Raw genomic sequence first — 13,171 nt, 5'->3', positions numbered from 1 at the left:
CAGGTTTTACACCACTTGTAATGGCAAGAGAAAATGCCAGGAGTGGAGGGTGGTTTGGTGGGGGACATGGACCTAATGAGGGAGTCAGGGAGGGAATGGTCTCTGCGGAATGCAGATAGAGGTAGGGAGGGAAATATATGGGTGGTAGGAGTCTGACTGTAGGTGACGGAAATGTTGGAGGATGATGCGTTGTATCTGGAGACTGGTAGGGTGGAATGTGAGGACCGGGGGATCTATCCTTGTTGCAGTTGGAGGTGTGGGGTTCAAGAGTGGAGGTGCTTGAAGTGGAGGAGATGCGCTGGAGGGCATTGTTGACCATGTGAAGGGGGAAATTGCGGTCTTTGAAGTAGGAATTGCTCCTTCTGGGATCTGATACGGCGGAGTGTTGGGGTAATTGTACTAGTGGGGTGGGCACACTGGATCTCGGGAGGGAAAAAGCTATAACTGTAACAAGTGCTTCTAATACCGGGCCTGAAATGGTTAAACTATCATGATTACTGAACTGGAAACTGCTGGCCTGGCCTCCTAATCTGATCAGAGGCTAGCTGATAGACAGCCTGTTAATTGTACCTCTGGAATTTGTAACCGGTAGACATTGCTAATTGGATTAGTTGAGCTGTCGATTGAACCATCGAAACTACTCACTTAAATGGTAATGAACTATTGTTTCTGGTGAACCACTAATTGAATAAGCAGGACCAGTGGCCCCACAATGTCTATGGGACTGGTCGCTCCGAGGCAAACGGACAGACAGTTCAAACCATCCAAACAGAGAGCGGAACGCTTTGCCCGGGAACGAGTAGCCAACAGGAAGGTCAGACGTGGACACCTGACCTGGAGCACTGGCCAGCGAGGGGTATAACTGGGGTGAAGTTGAGCAGAGAGACAGAACGCCTTCTCCAACGAATTGCATGCTGTAGAGTTTGTTGTATAGTTTGCCAGTCGTGATTCTGTAAAATAAACGGTGCTCTGCTCCAAACTAAAGAAGCTGGTGTGGTCTCTCCTTCCAAAGAACTCGCAAAGACCGGAATCCCGAGATTCCGGCCTAACATCTGGTGAGCCTGACGCGGGAAGGGAAAGAGACCACGGCAAGTTGGCCACGTTGGCGGATCAGGGGGCAGACAACTTTCGGCCGAAACCTTCTAAGGTGAGGAAGCGCCTGTTAAATCTAAGGCTTCCAGTAGTTAAATTTCTTTAGTTAGTCTCTTGTCTGCTCTCTGACCCTCACCAACCCAAAAAACTGATCAGTTTGGCAGCAGCATCGCAGAATCCTGACTGGTAAACTACCACTAACCTTTTAACTAGTACCGGTTCGATTTCGCGTTGCTTTCGGAGCTGAGCGCGCCCCTGTTGTTTAATTCGCGTGGCTTCCGGAGCTGAGCGTGCCCCTTGTTGCCAGTTTGATTCGCATTGCTTTCGGAGCTGAGCGCGCCCCTTGTAGCCAGTCTGATTCGCGTTGCTTTCGGAGCTGAGCGCGCCCCTTGTTGCCAGTTTGATTCGCGTTGCTTTCGGAGCTGAGCGCGCCCCTTGTTGCCAGTTTGATTCGCGTTGCTTCCGGAGCTGAGCGCGCCCCTTGTTGCCAGTTTGATTCGCGTTGCTTCCGGAGCTGAGCGCGCCCCTTGTTGCCAGTTTGATTCGCATTGCTTTCGGAGCTGAGCGTGCCCCTTGTTGCCAATTTGATTCGCGTTGCTTTCGGAGCTGAGCGCGCCCCTAGTTGCCTTTTAATCGCGTAGCTTTTGGAGCCGAGCGCGTCCCTGAGATTACCTATTGCAGCGCTGACCGTACTTGACTGCTTGGATCCACGTTACAAAGCACTTAACACCGACGAATCTTGCTATACACACTTGCTGCTAGCATCTACCAAACCCCGGGGTGACAGAGGTCGGATCTCATCTTCTGAACAGGGTTATCCGCACAGGCGTCTGCCTTAGACCGGTTGTTAAGAGCAGAGATCTGCCACGCGAAGGTCAGGCTTTGAAAGATGCTCTGTTTTTATCACGGTTCCCATCAGGGGAGATCCGACATGGGGGACCTGATCTCGGACCGCCGAGGCTGTAACGCCTCGGAGCATGTTACTAAGACAGAGGGCAGGGGACTGCGACAGGCTGAGACGGGGATACAGAGACACCAACAGTATGCGTGGTTTGGCATGTATGTGGGTGACAACCAGTGTGGGGCCGGCCCAGTGAGAGAGAAAGAGTGAGTGCTGTGACTTTGACGGACGTGGCGAACGGGAGTGGTGCAGGAACACTTACTCCCAGGTCTGGACCTGCTAGACCGCGTCGGCAGCGAGGCATCGGGGTGCAGCGGACCTGCACCTGCAGCCTCTGAGAGAGAGAGCGTGGAAAGCTGTCCAGCAAACAGGAGCAGATTTGCAGCTCTGTGAGTATGTGAGTTTTGTTCCCTGGATTTAATGGACTGGGACTTATCTCTGTGGACTCACATTGATTTTTAGGGTTAATGACTTCTGTCCTCCCAACTTTGTGTACTGCCCCACTATCATTTTTAATTACTCTTTACTTGAAAAGGTAGAGATGCGTACAGAAAGGTGACAGAGTCAGGGATGGTGGAGCATTTAATTGTCGGACCATTACGGTTGTGCCGTCCCAAGACGGTAAATCCCGGGGTGTCCCGGGGTCAGCTTGGTTCTGGCGGGTCAACTTACTTTTGGCAGGTTTGCTCAGTTTTGGCGCGAATGCTCAGTCTGGGCGGGATTGCTCGCTCTGGGAGGGGCTACTCGTTTTCAGGGGTCTACGACCCTAACATCGGAGAGACACTCAGGCGCGATTGTCCTGGTCCATGGGATAATCCGATGGGAAGGTCTTCTTAAATTATCATGATGATGACATGAATCATGCTTCTAACTACATCTTATTCGACAGGTTGTACCCTTTTTACTTTTAAATAGAAAATACCGACCAACAACATGCGCAGTGCAGCATTACCATACGGTGGCACAGAAGCCACTACTACTCACCCCCTTTAAAGTGGTTTTCATGCGACCGCTGTTTGCCCGGCATTACCGAAGCCGGCATTAGGCTCTGACATCCCCCAGCCCACTTGTTTTTGCCTATTCCTTTTTTCCCGGTGGCCGCAGACCTCAGGTCTCCAACCGGAACCTGCGGCTCAGCAGACAGTAAAGGGTTTGGCCTAGCTCATTCATCTTTTTCCTCGCGACCAGTCACTCATCTTTTGTCCACCGACATGGCTGCTTAAGCCATTTTTTCCACTTTCATGCTCACAGATTCTTTAATGACGAGATGGGGGCACTCATTCATCTTTCCGCCTATGTCCTCCAATTTTTACTGACCTATCTTACACACCCATTTTATCCTCTCTCTCAGATCCACAGATTTTCCCTTATACTAAAGTGTTATGCGCGCTCATTCATCGTCTCATTACAATTACATGCGCGCTCTTTTCGTCTTTTTACGAGTATATGCGCACTTATTTCGTACTATTATTCGTCCTCCTCCTAAAGGCTGGGGCTAGGGAGGGTAGTGCCATTGCTGCAACAGACACTGCCAGTTCCAGTCCCCAAACAGTTATTCACAGCCATGCAGGGTGCAGCTAGCAACAGCAGGGCTACCCGTCTGAAGCTACATTCTTTGATAATTAGATCATGGAGCCTGTAACTGCCACCCAGTATCAAATTGTCCCATTGAGATCTCATTCCGACTTCTATTGCCGCATGTAGTGCCCCATCCTACACCCCCGCTCACCCTTTATTTCCACTCGATGTTCTCTGTCGGATCTGAGGTCGTTTCTATCGTCATTTTCTATCTTTCACTCAGCTTGTTGAACCGTTGAATTTAACTGGTGTCCGCAGACTTGACATTCCGCTGGTCTCCGAGTCTCACCCCCTTTTTGAGGTCTTACACTCCCTGAGGTTTCCTACCAGGTCGCAGTAACTCATCTTCTGGCCTCATCCCTCCATCAAAAACTCTTCACTCACTGTGCTCCTGCTGCTGTACTCTGCGTCTCATCCCCTTTTCCCAGAATTACGCTCCCTGAGGTTTGCTACCAGGATTCGTTACATGACCTCCGAAGAATAAACGGGGCCACAGTCACTTCAAACCTGAAGGTTCCGGACCCCGCTGTTGCACGGCAGGCGCTCACGCCTGCCTGTCATTTTTTCTCTGTCACAGACCTAGCTGGCGTTTTCTTTTGCCTTTCCGCTGCACCTACAGTGTCCGGAGCGTTTTTGCCTTCACCTGTGCTTGAAAGCGCCATACATACAATCGCCTCCCACAGGGGTAGAGAGCCTTGGCCTCGTCCTCATCATTCCCCTACTGTCCGCGGCCCCTGCTGCTGTCCCGCAGAGTTCACAAGCCCCGACGGGGGTACACCCCCTTGCAGCATAAAACGACACTCGAATAGTCACGGGAGCCCACCTCCAGGGCGAACTTGTGCAGGGGGGTGTAAGCTCACCTCCCCGCCTGACACTACCTCCTCAGAGGACGAGGGTGAGATCCTGCAGGGTTTGTGCAGTTATTCTTCTTGTCAATACGTTATGCTTATCTTTACACTTTCTTTCATGTTCCTACAATAGACCCTTTTACCGGGCTTGGGACGTCTGGGTCGCTACGCTTTCCTGCTACCAGATTCTGACTGCTAGATTTGATTTTATACCTACTTGTCTGTATCTTAGGCGGTCACGGTGGCCATGCTCTGTTCTCACCCATTTGTCCCTGACTGACTGCCAAGTGTGAATAGCCTAGCAATGCACACGTTGCAACAACTTTTGTCTGCAGCATAGGGATCGAAGCTCAGCTCTTGCCCATATCCTTCAGTCTCTTCAACTGTGAGTAGTTGTTTCCAATTCACCTGCTCATACCTCCTGCAAGGCGCAGATTCGCGCTGAAAACGGCAGGGTCACCAGGTTCTTTTATGATTCTTTTCCCTGGGTAACTCTTAAGGCCTCCTACTACCTACAAACTTTGCCTTACACAGAGGACAGAGCTACACAAAGGATTTCTGTCCTGACCTGTATAGAGTGTACTCACAACTCGTTACCCGTGTCATTCACCATGTGCCCGAACTACATGATGACTCCTCTTTTCCTGGCTGGTAGGCAATGGACTGTATTCCTCTACCAGTTAATACCTCCTATTTCCTGCAGAGCATGACCTCAAACCTCCCTTTTTTCCATCTCAACTGCACTCCGCCTGAAATATTCCACCTCCTGGAAGTCAGTCGCTGCATTGGTAGTCCGCATGCGATTGCCGGATGTTGATGCAGCAAACTCTCTTGTGAAATTCTATCATTCTCTATACTCCTCGTCACGATCTAAACAAAAAACATGTGTTTTCCCGGCGACCTACCCCCACATCGGAGTGCAGATCGGGGAAACACTGCTTTTCACCCGCTAGTAAATTTCACTTGATTCACCCAGCCCGGACGGCTTGCCCGGGGATACTCACGGGCAGCCAAGCGGCAGCATTAACGGTCAGTCGCGCAGATTTGTGATGAAATTGTGGGGGGCAGATTCGGTACAATTGGTTACCCCTGAACTGGGAAGGGACTTGTGTTCTGCGCGCCCTCAGTATTCCACTCTTCGTCTCTGCACATAGGAGCTGACATCCTCTGCGGATTAGGACACTCTACTCATACCCTTCGTACGGGAGTATTCATTTTCATCATTGTCCCGGAATTTATCTCCCCTGTATAGTGCTATTTCCCAATTGGCCGCAGCCTTTCCTACTGAATGTCTTCCACAGCCTGCGCACGTTTGCTTTTTACCTTTTTCTGATTAAGAAATGCTGCTACTTGGTATCTTTTTGTGTGACTGCTTTTCTGCAGTTACCTCTCCCAATACTGAATCAGTGGGGTGGCTGCATTTTTTCGCTTTTTTCTGACTCTTTAAAAATAAGACGAACAATTCCCCTACAGGATGATCTATTTTCCCCCTGTTTCAATTGCCTTTTGTGGCAGCCAGTGGTCAGGGACCTTTCTTCTCTCTGATTGGAGTTCACAAATTGCCCTGCACTCCTTTGTACAAGGTACTATTTCTTCCTTTATACGGAACCACTCTTTTTACCTCATACTGGGATCACTCTATTCTTTAGGTGACAGCTTCGTATAGATCCTTGGGCTGTGAGAAAGGTTAGGCGTTAGGCCTTCCTTCACTTTTTTTTTCTCTCTCTCATTGTCTTGATTGATATCTGGTTTTTCCAGTTCTGTTGCACAACTGGGTGGGGGGCAATCTTAGTGAATGCATTGGACACTTCGCACTGGCCCCCTCTTTCTTTTACTAGATGACTAAAGACTTCACATCCAGGAGTACTGGCATGGTGATGTCCGTTGAGTCTAATAGCAAGGAGCTTTTCGAGATCAGCTCACCCAATGGCTCTGCCTTCACAGGACTGTGCTAATGGCGGTTGTTAAATACAATGCTTTCATTTCCCATACTAGTAGGATGTTTTCTGGCTGATTTCACCAAATGTCACCCTGGAGATGGCAGGACACCTTTCACCACATTTCTGCAGCCCCATCTCCCTGGTTTAGATGTAATGTGGTATCATTACTATTCAACCGAACCCCCCATACGCTGGGCTCTGCACTCCTCAACAGATGCCTGCGCCGCCACCAACTCTGAGTACACGACAGCCTGCGTGTGATCTCCTACAAACGGGGAGGGAATATGGAATACATGCTGTAAGGTGACTTCCACTCATGAACCATGTAGCCGGTTTTCCGTGCGGCCGGTTGCACTACGTGACTGATGCCTCCCGATGGGACGTCAGGCGAGTGGGGATCTGGCGGTTATTCTCTCCAATGATGCACTGCCACCTCTGAATGGGCTACGGGTGCAGGCGTACTAAATACTATCTCTCCGGTGCATGTCAGTGGTCTCAATGTCTTTCTTTCGAGTTCATCCGATCGCGTCGCCCACGGTGGTGCGCTACAGTTCTGCTCTTGATGCTACTCAGTACTAACTTTTCTCCTTTATAAACAATGAATGTGGTCTGGTTGTCCAAGGAGTCCCTACTTATTTTGCCCATTTGACCTGGGGATAGGTGAATTGATCCTTTCATACAGTGGGGGGTTGAGATGTACTGTGTGCTCGGGACTCAAAACACTGCTGTTTCAAACACACTATTGAGCCGGTTGCCACTGCCTGGGTCCGTTCTTGACGGCGATGAAACGGATGTCGGTATCTACAATTCAATGCAGTACGACTGGTTAGCCAATGACGGGTACGATCCCTCGGGCGAGGGACAACCTAAGACAGGCACAGTTGCGCATTGACATCGGAACTGGTGGCCCACGTTCGTCATGATTTCTGGCCTCTGTCTTCCGGGTCGGACGTCTGGACGGAGCTGCTGGCCGGTGGAGCATTCTGATCTGCGGGAACACCGGTGCACAGTACACTTTCTCACTGGGTTTCCGCTCGCTAGCAGGTACCTAACTGCTGCTAGTGTTCTAATTCACAATTCACAGAACATGTTTACACTTGGGTGCTCTTTGGACTACAGACTTGCGTTCTGCAGACACCTTACTTATTTCAATTCCTCCACTCCAAATCTCTTAAGACTGTTATGTACTCGCGTACAGTGCTCTGTTTGTCTTTTTGCCATGCTTGATTAATTCTGTGCTTTTGTCCTTTCCGCAGAAGTCTGCCGGAGTTGTTTTATTTATTAACTTAGATTTGCATGTAGTTTTAATTATCTATTTGTAAATTGTGTTGCAGCGTGTTGCGCAGGGCACCCTTCATCCCAACATGACTGTCTCCCTAGAATCGGTGATTCTGGTCAAGACAACGTGCTCGGGTACGACAAAGGGACGTCTGTGGGGGCGTCTGCCGGCACACCAGATCCCGGTCGCCTCGTGGTGTTGCGTTTCTTACGGCATGGGGTGGTGTGGCCTCAGTAGAGGCCAAGGGAGGGAATGTTGGGGTAATTGTACTAGTGGGGTGGGCACACTGGATCTAGGGAGGGAAAAAACTATAACTGTAACAAGTGCTTCTAATACCGGGCCTGAAATAGTTAAACTATCATGATTACTGAACTGGAAACTGCTGGCCTGGCCTCCTAATCTGATCAGAGGCTAGCTGATAGACAGCCTGTTAATTGTACCACTGGAATTTGTAACCGGTAGACATTGCTAATTGGATTAGTTGAGCTGTCGATTGAACCATCGAAACTACTCACTTAAATGGTAATGAACTATTGTTTCTGGTGAACCACTAATTGAATAAGCAGGACCAGTGGCCCCACAATGTCTACGGGACTGGTCGCTCCGAGGCAAACGGACAGACAGTTCAAACCATCCAACCAGAGAGCGGAACGCTTTGCCCGGGAACGAGTAGCCAACAGGAAGGTCAGACGTGGACACCTGACCTGGAGCACTGGCCAGCGAGGGGTATAACTGGGGTGAAGTTGAGCAGAGAGACAGAACGCCTTCTCCAACGAATTGCATGCTGTAGAGTTCGTTGTATAGTTTGCCAGTCGTGATTCTGTAAAATAAACGGTGCTCTGCTCCAAACTAAAGAAGCTGGTACGGTCTCTCCTTCCAAAGAACTTGCAAAGACCGGAATCCCGAGATTCCGGCCTAACAGGAGGCAGAGGAATTGGGAGTAGGGGATTGGGGGGAGGTGTTGTCCAGGTAGCTGTGGGATTCACTGGGTTTGAAATAGGTGTCTATGACTGCCAATACAGTCATCAATGCAACAGAGGAAACGTTGGGGAATGGTGCCGGTGTAACTGCAGAAGATGGACTGTTCCACAGACATCCCCCCAACTCCCACAGCTACCGGACTACGCCTCCTACCACCCCTCCTCCAGTAAAAACACTATTCCTTACTCTCAATTCCTCCGCCTCCACCGTATCTACACCCAGGAAGAGCAATTCCACTGCAGAACACCCTAGATGCCTCCTACTTCAGTGACCACAATTTCCCATCTCATGTGGTCAACAATACCTTCCAGCGCTTCTCCACTTCCCGCACCTCCGCCCTTGAACCCCATACCTCCAGCTGTAACAAGGATAGAACCACCCAGTCCTCAGCTTCCACCTCACCAATCTCCGGATACAGCACATTATCCTCTGCCATTCCTGCCACCTATAATTAGACCCCACCCAACACCTGAAGGAAGAACCTCACCTTCCACCTTGGAATCTTCCAACCACACATCATCAATGTCAGTTTCCCCATCTCCCATCTTACCCTTGATACAACCCTCCAACTCAGCACCACCTCTTGAACTGGCCTACTTGTCCATCTTCCTTCCCACCTATCTGCTCCACCTCCGCTCTGACCTATCACCATCACCGCCTACTTTTATCTACCTATTGCCTTCCAAGTTACCTTCCCCTAGACCCACCCCTCTCCTGCTGTGCTTTTCCAGTGCCACACTTAATGTAAAATATGTTGCTATGTGCACACATGGGCTCCCACTATCTGAATTACACCCTGACACACCCATGTTGAATGAGTTGCCTGCAGCTCGGAAAGTAGAAAGGGCACTGCATTTAACTTCACTGTTTGGAGTAAGGTAAAAGAAAATGAGCCGTGTCCTTGTTGTATACAAATTGGCTGCTACATTTCCCTCCATAGCAACAGCAACTGCATTTTAAGACGTGCTATAGTGTATGCTATATTCGTTAAAGGCTCTCAAGAACTGAGGAAGGGTCACTCAATCCAAAAGGTTAACTTTGATTTCTCTCCTCAGATGCTGCCAGATCTGCTAAGCTTTTCCAGTAGTTTTTATTGTTACTGATTTACAGCATCTGCAGTTTTTGACTTCTGCATACAGCTGTAGACATCATATCACAGGAAGGCTGTGAACACACTGAAGACAATGTAGAAGAAATTTACATGCACATTTCCAGGAATCAGAATGCTTCAGTGATAAGAATAGACTGGGGGGGGCCTGAGACTGTTTTCCTTGGAGAATGAGATTTGATGCACAACAATTGGCTCAGATCAGGAATGTACTGCCTGGAAGTGTGGTGGAAGCAGGTTAAGGCATTCAAAAGGGCTTGAATGATTGTTTAAATAAGCTAGGTGAAAAGGCAGGATAATGGCATGAAATCATAACGTTCATTTGGAAAATCAGTAAAGATACACTGGGCTGACTATCCACCTTCTGCACAGTGAACATTTCTATGATCTTGTGTATGGTAGTAGAATAATGTTTTGGGTTGATCCTGTTAATGGAAAACACCATGCTCATATCCACTGCATGGTAGCATCATGAAGCAGTTTACTCAACTAGTTGTTCAAATTATTGAGGTATTTTGTCTTTTCTAGGTGGTTGTTGGTAGACTAGTCACTTTTCAGGTCCAAGGGTGGCAGCCTTTGACATACGTTTGTAAGCTTGCATGATTCATGGCAACAATCTAAAAAGCCAGAAGACATTTGTAAATTAATTTGCACACTAGATGTCTACATTGCATCCTTTATCTATGTAGCAGGCAGTACACTTCTGAGCAAATACAATGTTTCCAACGATGTAGATGTCCATTTTATGCCAGATAAAGTTATCCCCTATTGATACTTTTTCTCAGCTGTTATTTGGCAGCTTTTAAAGTTTATTTGATGTGATTTGCCAGGCCATCTTAGTTGCCCTTGAGAAAGAGGTGGTGAGTTGTCATCTTGAACTGCTGTAGTCCATCTGGGGCACGTACACCCAAGTGCTTCCAGAAAGTCAATTCTTTACATTTGTTTGGTAAAGGTGGAGTGTAACAGTTGTATGTTATTCTTGTTATAATGGGTCACTTGTGATTTTCACAGTGAATTTTTCACTTATTAAACAAAATTTCCTTTTCAAAATTATAGGAAGGATGTGAAAGCACTGGAGGCAGTATAGAAGAGGTTTTCATGTCTGGTTCCAGGAATGAGAAAACTTCAGTGATGAGGAGAAACTGGGGAGGTTGAAATAAGTGAAATAAATTTTAGATGTAATTCACCTCACATCAAATTTCACAAACTTTGCTGACACCACACAAGACAAATGCTCTTGTAGTGAATTAAACTTTATATTCAATCCCTCAACATCTCTCTCCAGTGTTACATATGTCACAATATGTATTATCGTTTTGTAATTTGACATTATTAGTCCCTCAGTGCAAGAGCTGATAAACCATTTATTTAATTCTGATGAAATTAGGAATGCAGAAATATCACTAGCTTAGCACATTTTATTCAGATATGATCTTTATGCATCAACAATTCAAGGGGAACCTTGTGATAATGCTATTTGTACACTTCAGGGCAGTTTATTTTCCTTAGCCAGTTCATTCTTCTGGTCAAATACATTGAACCATTTACTCAGGCTATCACTGAATAGTTTCTGGTCAACAGTTTCATATACCTGAGTCTGTTGAATGATCACTGAAGAAAAGCAAACAAGATGAAATGAATGAAACCAATTATTTTCCACTTCAAAGTATGTGCAATGGGATGGCTTAGATATTGCTAATATAAAATATATTCTTACACTCAGGTTACAAGGACAGGCTTTGATAAAATATTTAAAGTTTTTCACTTCTCGGCCTTTTAGTTGAGATCAAGTGTATTCTATAATTCTACACTGCTTTCATTTAGTCTAGTTTCGCTAAAACAAGAAAGACAATGGGCTACAATTGCCAACTGCAAAATGACCTCAGTATTGCATTTTAAAGACTTGAGGAAATTAGTTTCCAAATTATATTAAATTGATTTAACCAATACCCAAATTCTGTGGCATTGCCCAAATTAAGATCCAAAAACAGGATTATTGCTCAGTCACGACTCAGTATCTTAAGAGGACTGCATGCAGTTTGAGTTGCCACATCATAAAAAAAGGATACAGCTGCATTGGAGAGGGTGCTGTGAAGATTTGCAAGGATGATTACCAAAACATATCAGGTAAACATATCAGGAAAGAAGTGACAGGCTGCATTTCCTTGATTTTAATGAAAAGAAGCCAGAGGAGCATCTTAGCAGAGGCCTTTAAAACTCTGAAAGGTTCAAATGGAAACGATATAGAGATAGTATTTCCTCTTCTGGATAAGAGCAAAACTAGATGTAAACAACATAAGTTTGTCATCAAGAAATCCAACAGGAACCTCTTCCCTCAAAGAATGGTCAGAATGTGGAAAACACTGCCACAGTCAGCAAGAGTGAAGAGTATAATTGCACTTTAGGGAAAATTCCATATGTAAATGAGGATAAAGGGAACAGATTGTTGCAACGGTAGATTTGGATGAACAAAAATATGAAGATGTTCAAGTGTATTCTACCGATTGGAGAAAAGAATCCTATTATTGTGCTTTGGATACCCTTCTTCTCCCACAGAGTACCTACGTTGATCATAAATACTCTTTTTGAAAACCTCCTATTTCTCTATTACTGTTTTTGCCAACCAGTTTTTGATTCCACCTGGTCCAGATCCCTTTTCAACTCAGTGAAGTTGTCTATCCTTCAGTTAAATATGTTTTATACTCAATTGTACTTTCTTCTTTCCATAATTATTCCATGCCTAAAGATATTGGGATCATTGTTACCCAAGTATTCTCTCGCTGAATCCTGTTCCACATGCGCCACTTCATTCTCCAGAACCGGATCCAGCATGGCTTTCTTCCCCAGTTGGCTGAATCATACTGATTCTGGATGTTCTCCTGTATATAATTCAGGAATTCTAACTTACTTTGTCTCTTGAAGCGCCACTAACCCAGTTTATATTAGAATGATTGCATTTCCCAATGTCACTGCTCTGGAGCTTTTTATCTCTTTTGTAACTTGCCTATAAATAAGCCAGTCTATCTCTTTATCATTATTTTGTGGCAATTGTACAATAGCTTCTCTATTGATCATTAACTCTGATCAAACCAAACTGGTTATTTGCTCTGTCAACTATGTCAGCCTCTAGTGTTACATAACGCACAAAATATTTCATCATTTTTGCCATTTTTCACTATTGGTCCTTGAGTAAAGGAATTGGTAGCACATTCAAATAACTCTGATTGATTTATGAGTGCAGAAATAATGCAAGCTTGGCGCACTTTATTCAGACTTGATTTTCAGTTTGTGGTTTATTTGATGTATTTGTTGTTATTTGTACACCCATTACAAGTGAAAGATTCTTTATAGAGAATCAAACTTGCATGAAATACAGCAGAAGGGGGATTACTACCAAAGCAGTAAACAAGTACAAATGTGATGAGGAGGTAATGGTGTCAAGAT

This window comes from Hemiscyllium ocellatum, chromosome 39 (assembly GCF_020745735.1).
Source record: "Hemiscyllium ocellatum isolate sHemOce1 chromosome 39, sHemOce1.pat.X.cur, whole genome shotgun sequence".
NCBI classification, from domain to species: domain Eukaryota; kingdom Metazoa; phylum Chordata; class Chondrichthyes; order Orectolobiformes; family Hemiscylliidae; genus Hemiscyllium; species Hemiscyllium ocellatum.
This window is presented reverse-complemented; position numbering follows the sequence as displayed.